At 39.1% G+C, this 20,039-nt stretch overlaps 1 protein-coding gene across 1 annotated transcript in view; it reads right to left on the bottom strand.

The window, feature by feature from the left end:
• The window catches only part of LOC148442118 (rap guanine nucleotide exchange factor 6-like), a 672,269-nt gene that overhangs the window by 498,471 nt on the left and 153,759 nt on the right, over positions 1–20,039 (bottom strand).

Raw genomic sequence — 20,039 nt, 5'->3', positions numbered from 1 at the left:
AAGGATATGGAGGAAATGACTGCCTACTACCTCAGCTCACAAGCCTATATTCAGTACAGGTTTCAAAGACAACATCGGCATAGAATAACAGATGCTCATTGGTTCTTGCTTCAGGTCACTCCGTTCATTGGTTAGTTCATATAGTTCATATGGCCTTTGAACTGCTTCTTTGTAGTTTTCCCTCCTGAAGAAATAATAAAGAAAAACTACATACAGAGATACATTCTAACCTATAATTCATATCTTGCGAATGCCTGCTGCGATCTCCTTGCCGATAGAACTGGAAACCTACAAATAAACAGAGTTTTAGAATAGCACCAAACACGGTCTACTTATCACGTACTAAACCTGAGATCTTAAATATAGTCGCGTCATTACATAATTAATAATGAATAAAACCTTGAATATAAACCTTAATGCTAGGGAACCTTTTTATGTTAGTGTGCAATGTGTAAGTGTAAGAATATTGCACAGTTTCGCTAATGTGTGGTGCGTTTATGTGTTTTGTGCTTTGATAAACATCGCAACTGTGTGCTGTGCATCTTGTATATTTGTATGTTTTATTTAATGTGTGTATGCATGTAAGTCTATGTGTGTGTGTTATGTAATTTAGAGTATTTGTGATGGATTAATATATATTATCCATTTCTAACATATTTTAACATCCAAGCATTGCCTGGACCATTCTAAGGTGTAAATGGAAGTTTTATTTCTAAACAGGGGGGAGAGAGACCCACAGCTGCTTGTAGGTGCCACATAGTCTCGTAGCCTGGGACAGGCCATTCTTCACATAATTAGGATGTAGATGTCAGTTCCTATGAACCAAAACAGCACCGGACAATAGGCATACAACTGCCAATGACTTGCAGGTCCATGACAGCAATTCATAAATTTACATTTAGACCACTTTGAGCATACTAGTCTCTGTGTACATTTTAATTAATTTGTTACAGGCATACTGTATTAGCATGCAGAGTCTCTAAAAACATATGCAAACACCCACAGACACACCAAACCTAATTTCCACACTAAACCTTGTATTTATGCGCATCGGAAATGCGCTGACACAGTGCAGCATCCAAGCAATTTGTCATCAGACCATAGATGACTAAATTGTTCAGATAATTTGCACGATGATCATAACCAATTATTTGATTTTGACAGTCCACCCTTTGATAGCAAACAAGACGCTATCATATTCTGATCTTAACCTTTCCAGTCGTGCATAATAATGTATTGTTCAATGTTCTAAATGGTGTGACACAAGGTCACTGGACCGTGGATAATGCGTTTCAAGGGGGTAAAAAAAACCTTATACGCACTCAGCGGATCTATAAAGGACCATGGGTAGGATGTGGGATCTCATCGGACCTATAAAGGAAGTCTGGGGAAATGAGACTACATTATCTAGGATGTTTAAAGTAACATTTACAATAATTATTAATAAACATGACTTTGCCTGTTCACATATTATTATCTGTAGGCACATTCAATGTTGGGGTTGTAATGCAATCCTTCACTATATTAGGGTATGTGTTAATGTATGTTGATCATACAGGTGGTATGAGAGAAAATTCAATTGGGAGAGAATCATAACAATGTCTTTTTTCACAGTTCTAAAAATAAAAAAAAACTTATGATTGTTCTTATTATATTGTCTTTGCCCAATGAGATGAGGGCATGCTTCTGGATGATCCCGATTATTTCAATCTGTGTCTCATCCGGTTAGCTTTGTCATCTACCAAGAATATCATCTGTCCACAGCTGGGCCTTGTCAGCATCTAGAATAGGAAATTTGAGATATCAGTCCTCTAGAATGTCTCCATCTTTCCTACCCAATCTGACATCTTCCACCCAATCCCTCTGCAGTCTTCTGATATCCTGCTGTTGACTTGATTTGCCTACATGGACGAAAAACAGATTCTATTGCCCCTACTGTGACAATTTAGAATTTTGTTGGCTCCATATTGGAGTTTCCAAAAAAAAACAACACAACTTATTGACATTGACGAGTGTTTACAGATTCAACTTTACCTCGTTTTCTCCACTAGGTGGCAGTCAAGATCCTACAATGCCTTTTCCTTTCTCCTTTTTATGAAAATCTCCAACCAATTATCCCTAATCTAAGAAATTCTAAATACACTTTGTAACTAATTCTTATCTATTCTAGACATACAAACTGTTAATAGATATACCCAGTTCATTTAGCAATAACAGAAAATTATCCTTTGAAACCTGTTTAAATATAAGACCAATTTTGGAACAATCCTAAATGTATTTTTCTCATTGAAAACCTCTAGTAATTGCAGGCCTTACCACCTCTGATGGGAAATGGATGTATATTTTCCCTTCTACTACTATTCCACCTAGGACATGTGAGTGTCACTATTGGTCACAAGAGATAAAACATCAAAATTACAACAGGTGTTTTTGAGAAAAACTTACATTCCGGTGAGTTATTGTCACTACAACACTTTCAAAACAGTACGATCATATGCATATTTTTATGATCTATGACAATCTTTCTGTTCTGGTGGATGAAACCTCCACCCTTTGGTTATCCATAATACTTACATTACAATTTAAATAGGTTTTACAGGGATATACATACATAAAGATATCACATTTGTATCTGCTACCAACAATCACTGGAGATCTCTAAAACCATTCCGTATGAACTGTTACCACTTATAACAACTTCGGTGTCTTTTAACACATACATTACATCATGAGATATACACTTTATATTTAGTTATTAATCTTTCCAATATCTTACAAACCAAACTTTGTATATCCAACTTCCAGTTCCTATTAATTTGGTCAGGGGTTGCAATACTTATCTATCATCACTATGCAATTTTAGAATCCTCTTCTCTCCGATATACATTATTATACCTTTACCTGTACACAGTATTGAGAACAATGGCATATACTGTAAACATTGTTATAAGCATAAAAGTTAAAATCCATAATCACCTGTAATCAGAAAGCATAAAGACGTCTCGTTATGTACTGCAGAAATGACAAACCTAGATTTCCTTACCTCTGCTTTTCATATGATATTTCTACTTCTAAGGAATATCTCATGTCCAACATTATGCATATCACATTGTTTCCCACTATCTATTTTATTTCATACAGTGCTATCTTAACATCATACTTCTCGCAGTCATAGTCATCTATACTTACCACCTGACTGGTTTACCTGTGGTTCAGTCTTTTCCAACTCCATTCTGCCCACCAGCATACATCACCTGATTTTAAGCTTCACACCGGTGTCACCTATAATTGTTACAGAACTGAACAAATGAATTAAACACATATACCTCCTTTTGCAAGTTGGTTAAACTAGGGGAAAATTCACATTTTAGTGTGACGTTATGATGTACATTGACTGTGTTAGTAATCTGTGTGATATTCCTCTGCCTGTTGCATGGAGATGTCCTCAAACCTTTCAGGACTGGTGAACTCGTCTTACAGACCTGGTTTTCTGACCCCGCCAAAATCGCTACTTCTGGTGTTACCAGGCAACCATTGCGCATGGTCTGCTCATAGTTCCTACTGCGTCACCAAAGCAAGTAACCCGCAAGACATCTTTTAAAGATATATTTAAATAACAGAATACCTTCAATGAGAAAAAAAATAACTGTTAATCACCACAATTCCAGCCAAGTTGAATACCCAAACCCGTAACTTTCTCAGATATTCTCAAGAATCTGTTATCTATAAGTTATGCCTTCTACCATTGTAACTAGACAGAGTCCCAGCTGTTACACATGATGCGTCCCAACCAGGATTCCCTAGGAGTGACCCACACGACTCCACCCTTTGACCGAGCCTTTTATCTAGACATCACACATCCTTGATATAAAAAAAATCATCAAGTATCTGAACCTGTTCACAAATTTGATAACAATAGAATGCCTCCAATAATAAAAAAAAAAAATAATTGCTGATTACAGCAATATTCATCAAAAATTATGAGACCCGTGATATTTCAGATATTCTTGAGGATCTTATAGCTATTTTTGCCCGTATACTTAAATCAGGTTCATATCAATTACTAACAACAGTCTATCCTTGACTTAACTGTACTATATTATGAGTGTATACAAACTATGAAAGACATGCCTCTATAGGAAGTAACGGTTAGAACTGAAACAACAGAATATCCTACATAACAACAATAAGTGCTTTTCCCGCTACATCTCAGATATCCTGCAATACCACAGACCCCAGACACCGGGTCATCCCTGTTGTACCACATGTGTACAGCAATCAAAGCCTCCCACAAACCAAACATGTCAGCCTTCACAGGGCCCATAACCTCACTTATTTCCTTGGGAGAGAAAAAATACATCCAGTAACCTGATCATCTTTAAACAATATACTATGCATATTCAGCAAACCCTTAAATCATCCTCAGAACTGAATTCCCTAACCTAAAACAAATCTACAAACTGCTGTATTTACAAGGAAACCCTCAGAAGTACATACAAAGTCCACACAGATCATGTTAGCACAAACAAACCACAAAACTCTACACTGCATGTGTGTGCCCCGAAACTCCACACATCACACAGATCCCTATCCTCCAAGACTGCGCGCAAACCCATACAAATCACAACTCACACCAGTGCTGCACTCCATCTCCGGCACAAACCATGGCCACTCACAACAAACATTCCAAAACTTGCCAACTATAATGTCCGTGACATCTCCAGAACACCCCACATCGGAACAATCCCTAAATATATATCACATTCTAATATGTAAACGAAATAATTTCATCATCACTAAAAAAAATGGATTTCCAGCTACATTCATTTGCTTCAAATATATATATATTATATATATATATATATATATATACATACATACAGTCAGGTCAATAAATATTGGGACAATGATAGAATTTTCAGATTTTGCCCTCTATTCACCCCCACAATGGTTTTGAAATGAAACAAACAAGATGTGCTATAACTGCAGACTTTCAGATTTAATTTGAGGGTAATTACATCCAAATCGGGTGAACGGTGTAGAAATTACAACAGTTTCAATATGTGCCTCCCACTTTTTAAGGGGCCAAAAGTAATGGGACTATCAACTCAAAAGCTATTTCATGGACAGGTGTGGGCTGTTCCCTTGTTATTTCATTATCAATTAAGCAGGTAAAAGGTCTGGAGTTGATTCTAGGTGTGACATTTGCATTTGGAATCAGTTGCTGTCGACTCTCAATATGAGATCCAAAGAACTGTCACTATCAGTGAAGCAAGCCATCATTAGGCTTAAAAATCAAAACAAACCCATCAGACAGATGGCAAAAACATTAGGTGTGGCCAAATCAACTGTTTGGAACATTCTTAAAAAGAAAGAACGCACCGGAGAGCTCAGCAACACCAAAAGACCCGGAAGACCAATGGAAAACAACTGTGGTGGATGACAGAAGAATTATTTCCCTGGTGAAGAAAAACCCCTTCACAACAGTTGGCCAAATCAAGAACACTCTCCAGGAGGTAGATGTATATGTGTCAAAGTCAACAATCAAGAGAAGACTTCACAAGAGTGAATATAGAGGGTTCACCACAAGATGCAAACCATTGGTGAGCCACAAAAATAGGAAGACCAGATTAGAGCTTGCCAAACAACATCTAAAAAAGCCATTACAGTTCTGGAACAACATCCTATGGACAAAGGAGACAAAGATCAACTTGTACCAGAGTGATGGGAAGAGAAGAGAAGGAAAGGAACTGCTCATGATCCAAAACATACCACCTCATCAGTGAAGCATGGTGGTGGTAATGTCATGGCGTGGGCATGTATGGCTGCCAATGGAACTGTTTCCCTTGTATTTATTGATGATGTGACTGATGACAAAAGCAGCAGAATGAATTATGAAGTGTTTCGGTCAATATTATATGCTCATATTCAGTCAAATGCTTCAGAACTCATTGGACGGCGCTCACAGTGCAGATGGACAATGACCCAAAGCATACTGCAAAAGCAACCAAAAAGTTTTTTAAGGCTAAAAAGTGGAATGTTATGCAATGGCCAAGTCAATCCCCTGACCTGAATCCGATTGAGCATGCATTTCACTTGATGAAGACAAAACTGAAGGGAAAATGCCCCAAGAACAAGCAGGAACTGAAGACATTTGCAGTAGAGGCCTGGCAGAGCATCACCAGGGATGAAACCCAGTGTCTGGTGATGTCTATGCGTTCCAGACTTCAGGCTGTAATTGCCTGCAAAGGATTTGCAACAAAGTATTAAAAAGTGAAAGTTAGATTTAGGATTGTTTAGTTTGTCCCATTACTTTTGGCCCCTTAAAAAGTGGGAGGCACATATAGAAACCGTTGTAATTCCTACACCGTTCACCTGATTTGGATGTAATTACCCTCAAATTAAATCTGAAAGTCTGCAGTTAAAGCACATCTTGTTTGTTTCATTTCAAAGCCATTGTGGTGGTGAATAGTGGCCAAAATATGAAAAATCTGTCAATGTCCCAATATTTATGGACCTGACTGTATATATATACATATATATATATATATATATATATATTATATATATATACATACATACATACATACATATATACATACATACATACATACATACATATATATATTAGTCATATCTGCATTGGCTGCCCTCACTTATGAATTCCCCAGTACTTTAAAACAAACATTGCACATGTGTGACTTTAATGTCCAATTTTCACTGTAGATATGCTGCCAGGTGACCATAACAGAATAAATGTAGTGATATACCGTGAATGAATGTGTGAGAAGTGTACATGCATGTATGTATGGGGGATAAATACTGTATGTACATGTTTAAGGGACTGTAAATTATTCATCTGCACTTCCGGCCTGACTGTTAGTCTATAGATAAAATTTGGAGAAAAATCTATCAGAGAAAATAATTATTGGTGTATGGATGCGCATGGATTTGTGTTGTCTTGAATGGAATGGTAAGGTCCCATGGCAATGCAGCCATGAAGGTATAAAGAGGTCTATTGTACCAAGTGGGAGTGTGTTATTACAGATATGATATATACAAACAGGGTTAATACAAGATACGTTTTGAATAACCAGGAATTACCTTTTCTTCAACAATAGAGCCAGTTTTTCTTTCCGTGTGCCTCCAGTCCTGTAATAAACACTCCTTTTTGGAAGGAAACTATTATCTTGTATAACCATAAAAAATTGAACATACGTAAGTTTACAATGAGTACTATGAGAATTCAACACTGGAGTGTTATTCTTATTGAGACAGCCTCCTTATAACTTAAGTTAACATTCTATGTATTGTAATTTAGAATCCCAATATTTACTGTAAACAAAGACATCTTACTATCCTGAAATGCGCACTGATGAAACCACTTAAGTATCTAAAATGTTTCATAATTGCTCTTTTGTAGCAATGATAAATTATTTTCCTTAACAACACACATTTTTTCCTTTAAACCATATTTACATTAATCTCACCAATTTCAGTCATGGCTGATTTTATAGTGGGTTTATTTTCTTCCTTAGAAACATTACCTTAAAGTGCCTTAACATGGGAGAAAAAAAAAATATTACTTGTTATATCTTAATTATTATTTTAATTATCGGCTTGTACCATTAACTTCCATCGCATAGGGTGATAGAAGTATGCTTGCGCCATCTTGAGTCGAACGCTACCTTAAACACGTGTTCCCCTCGTGCTGCCACAACTTTAAACAGTCATTAAACTTTACCCTTTTCCTCAGAGAATTCACGAAACATATACTGTCTCTGAGATTGTTCAGAACCTCCTTATCAAAGCTGCCAATTCTGGGAAACGGTTTCACACTCATTCTCGTCATATTAACCCATACATCACAATGCGCAGTTGCATTCGTACCGTACTTAGTATGCATTATATGGCGTGCTGAACCAATCAGCGCTTCCAAGAGCAGCACATCATCTAACATCTCTACCATTTGCTTGGCTCCCATCTTGGGAAAGAAAAACACTAAACTTTTCAATAGAGATTTAAATCGGTGAAAGAACATCAAGGCTACTTTCACTTACCTGTGGAAGATATTAACAGGATGCGCCCACATACCTATGGAAGAATAACCAGGCTGCTTCCACGCACCTAAGCCCTTTTTGAGTACTTTACACTGCTAGAGTTTAAGCACTCCAATAACACTTACCCTTTTCAGTGATATCATCCACCACTACTGCCCAATAACTGCCCAATAACCCTCATTGATCACTGGATGCTGCGATCACACTGAGAGCCGATACCTAACACAAAACAGCAATTACACCTGCTGTGTGTATAGACTCCGGTATCTAATACCAAGCCACAGGCTGACACCAGGTGCCTAGCCCCTAAGGGTCCTACGATACCCCTAGCTAGGGAACATGTTACCCCTACCAACACACATTCACTGTAACACACCTCTTTCTCTGCACAGAAAAATAAAAGTTTTCCCAGATATGGCAGCACCGGTTAGGATGTCTAAAACAATGCTATCACGCTATCAATATCACAATGCAATCTCAACAGCTTTGTTTAAACATGTGGCAGCAATACAGAAAATACGTATACGTTATTGTGCGACTTCCCCTTTTAACACTAAACTTTATCAATGAAGGAAAACAAACTTTTTCCTTCCTTGTCCCTGGATTCTAATCAGTGCTCCTTGAACTCACACAATAACGGATAGCGGTCTCTCAGCAACAAAGTGGTAGCAGGTATTTGAAGGCAAAGTGATCTTTCCTGCTTATGGCGCCCTTTTGGTGAGAGACCGATAACCGTGTGTTTCCGTGTGAGTAGTACCGTGATTTTGCTGGATGAGCCCCCATTTATGAATTCCTAATAAACCTTTACACCCAAAATGTCGCTATTTTAGCGTAACCTGTCGCACAATAAATAATTGCTTTCTAACCCAACTGTGGTTCCAAAACACAAAAGTTATTATTCACATAAAACACATTTAGTTACACGCTGTGATCTAAATACAATTAACGCAAAAGATGATACATTAACAAGGTACAAAAAAACCCCGATACTTACGCATGTGCACTGGCCCAGTATGCAATATTTCAATCCTGAATTCTGCGGTCACCTTCACCCAAGGATATGGAGGAAATGACTGCCTACTGCCTCAGCTCACAAGCCTATATTCGGTACAGGTTTCAAAGACAACAACGGCATAGAATAACAGATGCTCATTGGTTCTTGCTGCAGGTCACCCGTTCATTGGTTAGTTCATATGGTGCCATCAGCTTTCCAACTGCTTCTTTGTGTAGTTTTCCCTCCTGAAGAAATAATGAAGAAAAACTACATACAGAGATACATTCTAACCTATAATTCATATCTTGCGAATGCCTGCTGCGATCTCCTAGCTGATAGAACTGGAAACCTGCAAATAAACAGAGTTTTGGAATAGCACCAAACACGGTCTGCTTATCATGTACTAAACCTGAGATCTTTAATACAGTCGCTTCATTACATAATTAATAATGAATAAAACCTTGAATATTAACCTTAATGCTAGGGAACCTTTTTATGTAAGTGTGCAATGTGTAAGTGTAAGAATATTGCGTAGTTTCGCTAATATGTGTGGTGTGTTTATGTGTTTTGTGCTTTGATAAACATCGCAACTGTGCGCTGTGCGTCTTGTATATTTATGTTTTATTTAATGTGTGTATGCATGTAAGTCTATGTGTGCGTGTTATGTAATTTAGGGTATTTGTGATGGATTAATATATATTATCCATTTCTAACATATTTTAACATCCAAGCATTGCCTGGACCATTCTAAGGTGTAAATGGAAGTTTTATTTCTAAATAGTGGGGGAGAGAGACCCACAGCTGCTTGTAGGTGCCACATAGTCTCGTAGCCTGGGACAGGCCATTCTTCACATAATTAGGATGTAGATGTCAGTTCCTATGAACCAAAACAGCACCGGACAATAGGCATACAACTGCCAATGACTTGCAGGTCCATGACAGTAATTCATAAATTTACAATTAGACCACTTCCTTTGAGCATACTAGTCTCTGTGTACATTTTAATTAATTTGTTACAGGCATACTGTATTAGCATGCAGAGTCTCTAAAAACATATGCAAACACCCACAGACATACACACCAAACCTGTTTTCCACACTAAACCTTGTATTTATGCACATCGGAAATGCGTTGACAGTCCAGCGTCCAAGCAATTCGTCATCTGACCATAGACAACTAAATCGTTCAGATAATAATTTGAACGATGATCATAACCAATTATTTGATTTCAACAGGTTATACATACAAAAATTAGTATAGCATAATAAATTTATAATAAAATTATAAAGGAAGAAACAAGGTACTCTGTAAGCGAAGGCACTCTTGGGGTTTTAACAGTACTAATATTAATTAAACGTTTATTAAAGTATTGGAATTGGGGTATTATAAAACGGACTAACAACATTGAGGAGTAACAAATAAACATTTGTGATAAGTGTTGAAGCATGATGTGAAGGATTTCACAAAAAGGGGTCAACTAATTGGGTCACTTAAAGTGTTTACCTCAAAAGCTGCTAAATATATAACAAAATATAATAATATAATAATTTACAAGTGTCATATAATAATCACATATACTTTAAAATGCTCCAAGTAAGATTATTAGGTGGTAATTCCTTTGTAGCACAATATACCGAAAACAATCACTGGTGGATTTACCAGGAAAAGAAATGTAAGTAAATACCATACACTTTGTTCAGCTGAGGAAAGAATAGTAAAAAGGATAACTATATCTGTTTTCCAGATTCTGTTGCTCACCACATGCCTGTGGTAGTTAATGGTGAGATATAGGTATGTGTACTCACAACTAGCCTTGAAGAAAAAAGGCAGAACAAACTGTGAATAGATGCCATATACATGCGTGTGACATTTATTCACTGGAAAGAGGGACTGGAGCATGCCTAGCAGCTCCACGAGCGCTGGGCTTGCCCCAAGCTTAATGAACGTGAGAGGTTTGGCATGTCCATGATTCAGCAAACCAGCAACAAAGTTTAAGATACCAGCAGCAGATGGTAAAAGCTGCAACAGGTACAGTAGAGTAACCCAATCAGCCAACTATCCTAAATCTGTTGGTACAGTCCTGTTTTGAGGCAGGATAACATACTGACTCCAGGTGCATTTGGAAGTTATACACTATCTTGCTTTACAATGCTCTCCCGATCCACCTATATCAACTGCGAAGTTTGAGGAGAGGGTCAGAACACTGCAGTTGGAAGTCTGGGTCAGAACACTGCAGTTGGAAGTCTGGGTCAGAACACTGCAGTTGGAAGTCTGACTTGGCGTGCATAAAAATTAGAAATGTGAAAAGGATAAGTGACTCACCCTTTGCTGAATATGTCCCCTATTTTTCCACTTTATAATGAGGTTATAGGAAAGTTTTTCTTTTGGCTATTGTTTTTGTGTAAGCGCAATAAACATTCCTGCATATCTTTTGAACTGATATGGGGCTTCTACTTTACATATGTTAGTTCTTGCAAATATTTTCTGGGACTTCAACAAATTTCTCTTAACATCAATTTCTTGTTATTTGTGGCATTGGACGTTTCATGTTAAAATCATATACATATATTTCTATAGCCATCAACTGCTTTTCACAGTCATTTATATTTATTTTCAACTACAGTAGGAGGCAATGGTTGATGACTGTAACCACAACATTTTAATAGATTATAAGGGTCAGGGTTCAGTATGAATGCATTTCTGGAAATGTCAATCAAGTTAAAAAATTAGTATTAACTGAAAAGGTTCTAAAACCTTTGCACATCATATTCCAATCCATATTAATTGTGCATTAAAAAGTACTTGAATCTTGCATTGATTGAGCAAACTTTTTTAATCTATAATCATATGGGAGACACTTTACAATTAGGACTTTTGCACTTTTAAATAATTTCAAGTATTTTAAGCTCCTACCTCTTATATATCCCCATCCTCCAGGGAACTTTAGATTGCCCACAAAACAGGGTGTTGTTCATCAGGATGGATTTTACTTTTACAAGTTGAGTCTCCCTTATCCAAATATTCCAAAATACTGAATTTATTTGGCATGACTGAGAAAATTAAACCTTTGCTTTTTGATGGTTCAATGTACACAAACTTTGTCTAAGGCACAAATTATTACAAATATCGTATACAATTACATTCAGGCTGTGTGTATAGGGTGTATATGAAACATAACTGAACTTTATGTTTATACACAAACTTTGTTTGAGCCACAAAATTATTGAAAATATTGTATAAAATGACCTGCAGGTAGTGTATAAGGTGTCCATAACACATAAATGCATTCCGTGTGTATATTTGGGTCCCATTCCCATGATATTTCATTATGATATTTTGAAATATTTCAAAATACGGAATATTCCGTTATCCAAAATACCCCTGGTCCCAAGCATTTTGGATATTGGAGACTCAAACTGTATTTACATTTGCCGCTAGTTTATTTGAATTGTTAGCTGTGGTGCTCACTTTGGAGCAGACAGCCTCTCTTAACTGTTTGTAGTACAGTACTAATTCCAACAGCTCTTCTACCAATGTGGGGTGTCTCCCAGGGATCCTTCACTGCCACTGGGCAAGTGCAACAACACCAGATTCCATGCTGGGAGAACAGCCAGATAAGTGCCTACTCATTCCCAGCATCAGTGAAGAGAAGATCCACAGTTGGCTTCCGGTGGAGCACAAGACTTATTAGGATTCAAAGATCAAGGGTTGGCAGCATCGGGAAAGGATGCCCCACATTGTGACAGTTGCAGCACTGGGGGCCTTCTTCCAGGACGTTAGAAATCCCAAGTAACATAATATTGCACCTCCCACTTAAACGATTTTAGCTGTGTACTAAAAATCAGTCCAAAGAACACTCTATCCACAGCTGTTACTTTCCTTTGTAATCCCAGCTGCAAGGAAGTACTTCTAGATGAGGTTGGATTGCAATGAGGATTGTCTATTATATTTCTGCTCAGTTAACTTGTGTCTGTTGATATCACTGTACAACAAATTAATACTTTTAATTTGTTTCCTTTCTAAAAATAGTCATACATTACTAATTTGAGGTCAAGAAAAACTAAAATGATTTCAGAATGTTTTTACCAACTCTATTTTTTGAGCTACACTACTTGCACTATACTGTATGTACATTAGTAATATAGTCATAGTGAAAAGCTATTTTAAAATAATCTGATATTTTCTTGATAGAAAATAAATAACAGTTGTTTTAATTCAATCAATCACAAATATGAGCACAAATCGAAACAAACATACAGCATACGAAAGTACTATCTAATATAGTGGCCTATTCATGGGGGTGCTTTCTCTTTGCTTGTCACTTGTACTCCTCTTCTGGGGCATCTCTTGTCATTGTCCAACAGTAGTGAGTCACCTACCCTGATATCTTTGTTCAATTGCTGAAATGACTTGGTGGAATCGCTCACCATGCTTGTCACTCAGTGCACCACAGTTATCTTGTGTGGGTAATCCCGTTAATCGCATATATTTGAATAGGGGAGGGGACAAACAACTGACTCATTTAATTGGGTCATTAGGCCCCGCCCCCTCTGTGCGGAATGCAGATTTCTGGTAAGATTCTCTCCATTCTGCTCACTTCACTAGGAATACCCCTACGTCGTGATAAATGGGCTATATCTCGGAACTCAGATCTAACTGAGAGTTTTAAATGTCATATTCATTCTTTGCATGCTGAAATCAATTAGAAGTAACTATTTTCACATCAGAAACAATTTCATTGTTGTGCAGTGATATTTGGTTATTTTTTTTAACGCTTACTGTGTATATGCCTGTATCCTCCTCTTTTTCCTATCATGTGAAATAAGGGAAGTCTAGGACTGATTGGGCTGTTAGACTTGTTTAAAGTGCCATGCTAAGTTATTTGCCTAGTGTATCATCAAGCACCTCAAGTGCTGTTTGTGAGGAGGGCAGTCAGCTGCCACACATACCTGCAGAGGGAGCCTGTCATCTGTTTTAACTGTCCTGGACTAAAAATCTAGCATACTGTGGGCCTGAATCTGAGATTTATGCTAATGCAATCACAACTGCGATTCTCATGGTTCGCAATAGCGAAAATATGCTAATATTTTCCTACATTTATCCCAGCATGGAGATGCCTACTGCTGCCTTCTCACATCCATCCGATGATGTGCAACAGCGTAACTATCAATGCAGATCGGGCAGCCACGAAGCCTCTAAGTGAGGTTTGACTTATCTCAAACACTGCAGCTAGCATGACACTCAGGGAGCTTTCATTCCGTGTAGGAGATTACAATGGCTCATTTATGCATGCCCATGAAATGGCTTGTAAATAGTCAGTCACACCTGTGCTTCTTTAACCACCCCCCATTACCTCCCCCACCACTGACAACCTGTCATTCACTAATAAGTGAATCCTCTGCAAGCACAATCGCAAACCACTCCCTGCATGTGTTTCTCGTATGTGCAATGGCTAATAATTGCTCAATTTGCTTAAATATTGGCATTGCGTACATTTCTGAATCAGGTCCTCTATTTCTGGCCTCACACAATCCATTAATCGTCCCTTAGTTGTAGGCAAAAGGACCCATTCCGCCAATTCTTATGTGGCATTTTCAGCAAATTACGCTATGCATCTCATTGCATTCCTATAAAAGGTCAACAAGAGCCTTAGTGATGTCACAAGATGATCCAGTTTGGGTGCAATGTTCGGCTAACTAATTTCAAGTTCCCTACGCTTTAGAAGACTCCAAACTGGCTAAGTCATGTAAACTTAAGAAGTCTGTCTAATCCAGGGTGGGTCTTCTTTTGAGTGCTCATCAATGGCAACATCAACAGGAGATTAATACAGTCTGTGAAAGCAGACACCAGCCTTCAGGCTGGTTTGAGGGTCTCGTGGCCCTCAGCTGAGCTTAAGCTTCTGCTAAATGTTGCACTAAACACTCTAGCTCAAGGTGACCTTATGTTCTGAGGAAAACTTATACATATTTAGTCAGACAATCATTAAGTAAGCACAAAAAACCAGCAGGATCATGGACAGAACAAAAGACAGAACAAAAGATTTCGGAAATATGGACTGTGTTATTAGCATGAGTAGCCAATTATCACAGCAAATATTTTCTACACCACATCTGGAGTAACATAGAAACATGGAATTTGATGGCAGATAAGCACCGCTTGGCCCATCTAGTCTGCTCTATTGGGAAGATGTGGAGATGTTGACATAATGGTATCTCAATTGAACCATATGGACTTCTGCTAAAGGATGTTTCATTTAATTTGCCTGTTTCCTCCAGTGACAAGGATTCTTTGTATTCATAAAGTTAAAATGCTAAATGGTCTGGGTGTTGTTAGTAGCATCAGATAGTGATGTCTTCCTCAAAGGTGGAACCTGTTAACTCAGGATCTGTTTTACCATCAGGGATTAGTGCTACTGGCTTTAATGAAGTGGCAGTTGAAGACATGACCCTTAAGAAAAAGGGGTTATTCAACAATTAGATTGAGATTATATTTAGGGCCAGAAAAAGTAATTACTCACACTAAGCGATGTAAGTCTCTTAGTGTAAGAAAGAAGTTTATTAATTTCCTACTAATTTTTTTGTTTGCACCTGCTCTGCTACAGGATGGTTTAGATGGTTTTCGGACTATAGCTCTACATGAAAAAGGTCGACAATGTCTAGATAGACACCAGATGTTAGACAGACAATAGGTCGACAGGTACAAAAGGTTGACAGGGACAAAAGGTTGACACACTAAAGGTCAACATGGAAGAAGGTTGGCAGGAACAACTGGTCAACAAGGTCAATGGCACCAGTATTCAGTCACCAGTTCTCAGTCTCTACCTGTCTCCTGTGCTCACATTATCGCCTCATCCTGTCCTTAGCTAGAGCTCCCTATGTAAGCCTGCATCTGACACTAACTTTTTCGGAACAATGTGGCTTTTTACCGTCCGGTGATCTCACTCACTAGTGAGTAAGTGCTACCTTCGATCCACTGCCTGAACCTGCGCTACTGGATTCCTGCAAGCTGCTGCCCCAGAGTCTCCTCCATCCGCACTGTATGATACTTCCAGCTTGCACCTACCAGCCTGTGTTCAAGAACCGGTCCCAGTCCAGCTCAGCTACTGTTACTCTAACAGTCCACAAGCTGGCGCAAACCTGCGGTCCCACTCTGGCTGTTGCTATCTCCGGTCCTACTCCGATTCAAGTCTGTGGTTCCATCCCGACTGGCTGCTACTCTCACCAATCCCATCCCTGTTCAAATCTCCGGTTCTACTCTGGATACTCTGCTGAACCCTTCTGTCCCATTCCAGCTTAAGTCTCCAGTTCCACTCCAGCTACTCTGCTGTTACTTCTGCTCCCATTCTGGTTCATGTCTCTGGTTCCACATCTGCAGCCTCCAGTTCAACTACCGTCCAGGCCATGAGTTATTCTATTATTCCAGCCTGCTTGTAATCTGAAGTTTCCTGGGCATTACAAAGGCCTTTCTAGTGATTCCAGTCTAAGTCTACTGCCACAGTGACCTCATCAACAAGTTTCATCTTTCCTGCTCATTGCAGATTCAAGTGGACTTCATCCTCACTGTACATCAGTTTACTACTTTTCTCCATTGTATTGCTGAGTATCATTGCAGCTCCTGACCTACTTTGGGACTCACTACACCATCTGTACCTCTATCAATGGTGGTTGTTGTTTTGTGGGTACAGTAGAACATGTGACTGCACAGAGATGCAGTTTTCACCACTTTTCTAACAAGCTATAAATAGGACTCGTTCAAGAACTAGCTTTCAGATAAAATAATCCAGGATCACATAGCACAGGTGCCATCTTATTTTATAGAAGAACGATGAGGTAGTTAATATACCCCATTGGCACATTTAGGCCATAACACTAGTGTTTATCAACACAAATACAGGAGAGATGCAGACTGTTCCATACTAACCAAAGAAGCTGCAACATCATTCTTACTGTGTATACCCATTTCCATCCATTATGTCACACAATGCATGGCCTATGCAGACAAACAAAGAGGAAAACAGTGTCCTGACACCTGAGGCAAAGCCAAAAGTTCTCAACAGTGGTGGCACCAGCAGACTAGTAACCATCATTGATGTGATAAGATAGTGATAGACAGTACCAGACTACTGTATAGCAGGATATGCACCACACAAGTCAGCAAGAGTACACAGAGCCTACCCCCAGGGCCCTTCACATGCGGCCTCGCACCTTGCTAGATGTCCCCATTGCTGCTGCCGGGTAGCGGGAAGTTGAGCTGCCACTCAGGCTCCAGAAGCTGGCAGTGGCAGAAGGAGTGCACGCAGGGAAAACTGCTTTGGATCAGGCTCCCGGCACACTGCAGACTTTGCTTGTACACAGCGCATGCATCCAGCAGTGAGGTAGGATTCCCTTTACTTACCACTCTTATTCCTCCATCGGCTTCTACTGCCAGCATCCAATGTTGTGACATCACGCTCAAGCAGCTACGCAATGGTGGGCATGGCTCTGTTTCTCCAGCTGCACACCTGAGGAGTGCTAGCGGCACACTAGTTGAAATACACTGTGCTACAGTGTTCATTCTGCTTGTTGGGGACTGGGTGCTGGACCTAGACTCCTCCTTGAGAATTTGGGCTCCAGTGACCCAGCTCTGATAATCGGACTGCATCATCTGTTAGCAAACCTGAATTACTCGCTGTTCTGCTCCCTGGTTCCAGCCCTTTATCCCTACATTCTGGGTAAGGGGTTGAGTTCCACTTGATTGGTTTCAGGGGCAGACTGGGAGCCTTGCAAATATCACTGACCTCTCCAAAGGCTTCAGACATATACCACCATCCCATCCATGAGTAGACGTCTGATCCTTCCACCTCTATCCTGCTACAACTCATCAGCACAATTCATGGGTCTGACTCGGATCTAAAAACCCTAAACCTGACAAAGACTTTTTTTGCAAGGACTGGAGCAATTGGGTAAACCATTTAGTCCTCCGCACATCCCTCGAATGTCGATTTTGTGTTGGGTAAATTACAACAATCTCCTTTTGGGCCACTTGATAAAGTTGAGTTAAAGTTTCTCACATGGAGAATGTTTTTTCAATAACCACAATCCCGAATGGTGTTAGAGCTGGGAGTTCTCTCTTGTAGTTCCCCACACAGTATATGATTTTTCATGATGATCGCGCTGTTCTTCATATGAAACCATCTTTTCAACTCGAGATGTTTTCCAAGTTCCATTTAAATGAAGACATTTAATTCTGGCACGGGTCAGAATCCGTCTATGGATGAAGACAGTTACCATTTTGACCTTAAAGATCTATACATATATGGCCTACAAAAAAGTTTGTCCTGTTTTTCAAACAAATGATTGCTAGATGTCTCAATACTCTGATTCCCCATGCTTACGGTGAGGTGGGTAATCATGTAAAGGCCCATAGAACTCAATCTATGCGCACCTTGTAGGTATTGAGGCATGGATCTTTGAGTATATATATTCGGCTGCCACATAGTACACAGGACATACTTTTACAAAATTGTAGCGTTTGAATGTGTTTGTAGACAGTTTGGGGTATAAATATTACACCCACTTCTCCATTTCTCCTAATGAGAGTTCATTTAGTTAAATGTTTTTTTTCCCAGGGATGAAGTTGCTTCGCTCTAATTCTTTGGTTTCATTTGGATGTGTTCTGTCCTGTGGGGTTTAGTTAGGAGAAAAACTGAGATCCCTGTAGGATGGAGAGGAGCATCAAATACTTGAAATTATTCATTGCTAACAGGAGACTATAATGCAGGGTCCGGTGTCCAGAAATGGATTCATAGAAAAGGATTTAAAGTAGTAAAACAAAATAATGTTTTTACTTAGAAACACGTAATTCAACCAGGAGAACACAAGCTTTGCTTACAACTATACAATGGTAAAATTTTAAAATAGATAACTTTTGTCTGACTTCTGGGCATTTAGTATTGTCAGTGATAGTATTGCTCTGGAGATGTCTGGTGTAATTTCAACAATAAATGTGCTTGTTTGCTTTTTTCAGAAGCATTAATTGTTGTACTGGATGCAGTTCAGATACAGTCGATCTTTTTTTTTTTGCTTTATGATCTAATGCAAATCCGAGTTGCACTTGTATGACTTAAATGTTTCGTGATATGTGTATCCCCTTTACCTCTCAATTGCGAACCCTTTTTTCTCTTTCTGTGCCATTGCTATTGTTTAAAAATCAATAAATACTAATTAGTACAAAAAAAATCTTTGGAAAAATAAATAAAACTTACACAAAAACATAGCTTTGCATCCCATGGTTACTTTTAGGCATTTAGATCCATTTCAGAACAGTACCATTAAATGCATTTGCCTAGTCCCAAGTAAAGACATACTAAATACATGTACTTTTACTGAAGGAGTTACAATGGGAAGTAGTCGCCATCCGGGCGTGCGGGATGCCGACGGTCTGAATACCGGCGCCGAAATCCCGACAGGTCGGGATCCCGATACCAGTATCCCGTCCGCCGGCATCCCAAAGGTATGTATTGGGGTGTTAGGGGGAGGTTGCATTAGGTAGCGGGGTTAGGGTTAGGCACTAGGGGGAGGGAGGGTTAGGATTAGGGTGCGGGGAGGGGGAGATTAGGTTTAGACACTATTGGGGATGTTAGGTTTAGGCACCATGGAGGAGGTGTTAGGTTTAGGACACAGGGAGGTGGAGGTTAGGCTTAGGCACTAGGTGGGGTAGCTTAGGGTTTAGGCACCAGGGAGGGAGTGTTAGGGTAGGGGTTAGGGGGAGACTTACCTTTAGTTCCTACGGGTGTCGGATTTTGGCTGTAGGGATGCCGCTGTCTATATTCTGACCAGCGGCATCCCCACATCCGGGATTTCAATCCCATTCCGTTACAATATAGCTGTATTAGTAGATATGGGAGTATTGTTGAGTTTAATTTTTTTTTTACTCTCCCACTTCTATTCATTTTATTAACCAGGCAAAACCTTTAAAAGTCCCCAGAGACTGAAGTAGGTTTTCTA

Source organism: Taudactylus pleione, unplaced genomic scaffold (assembly GCF_031769625.1).
Source record: "Taudactylus pleione unplaced genomic scaffold, aTauple2 ptg001609l, whole genome shotgun sequence".
In the NCBI taxonomy this organism is placed as follows: Eukaryota; Metazoa; Chordata; class Amphibia; order Anura; family Myobatrachidae; genus Taudactylus; species Taudactylus pleione.
Note: the sequence above shows the minus strand (reverse complement) of the source record. Positions and strands in the feature narration are given on the sequence as shown.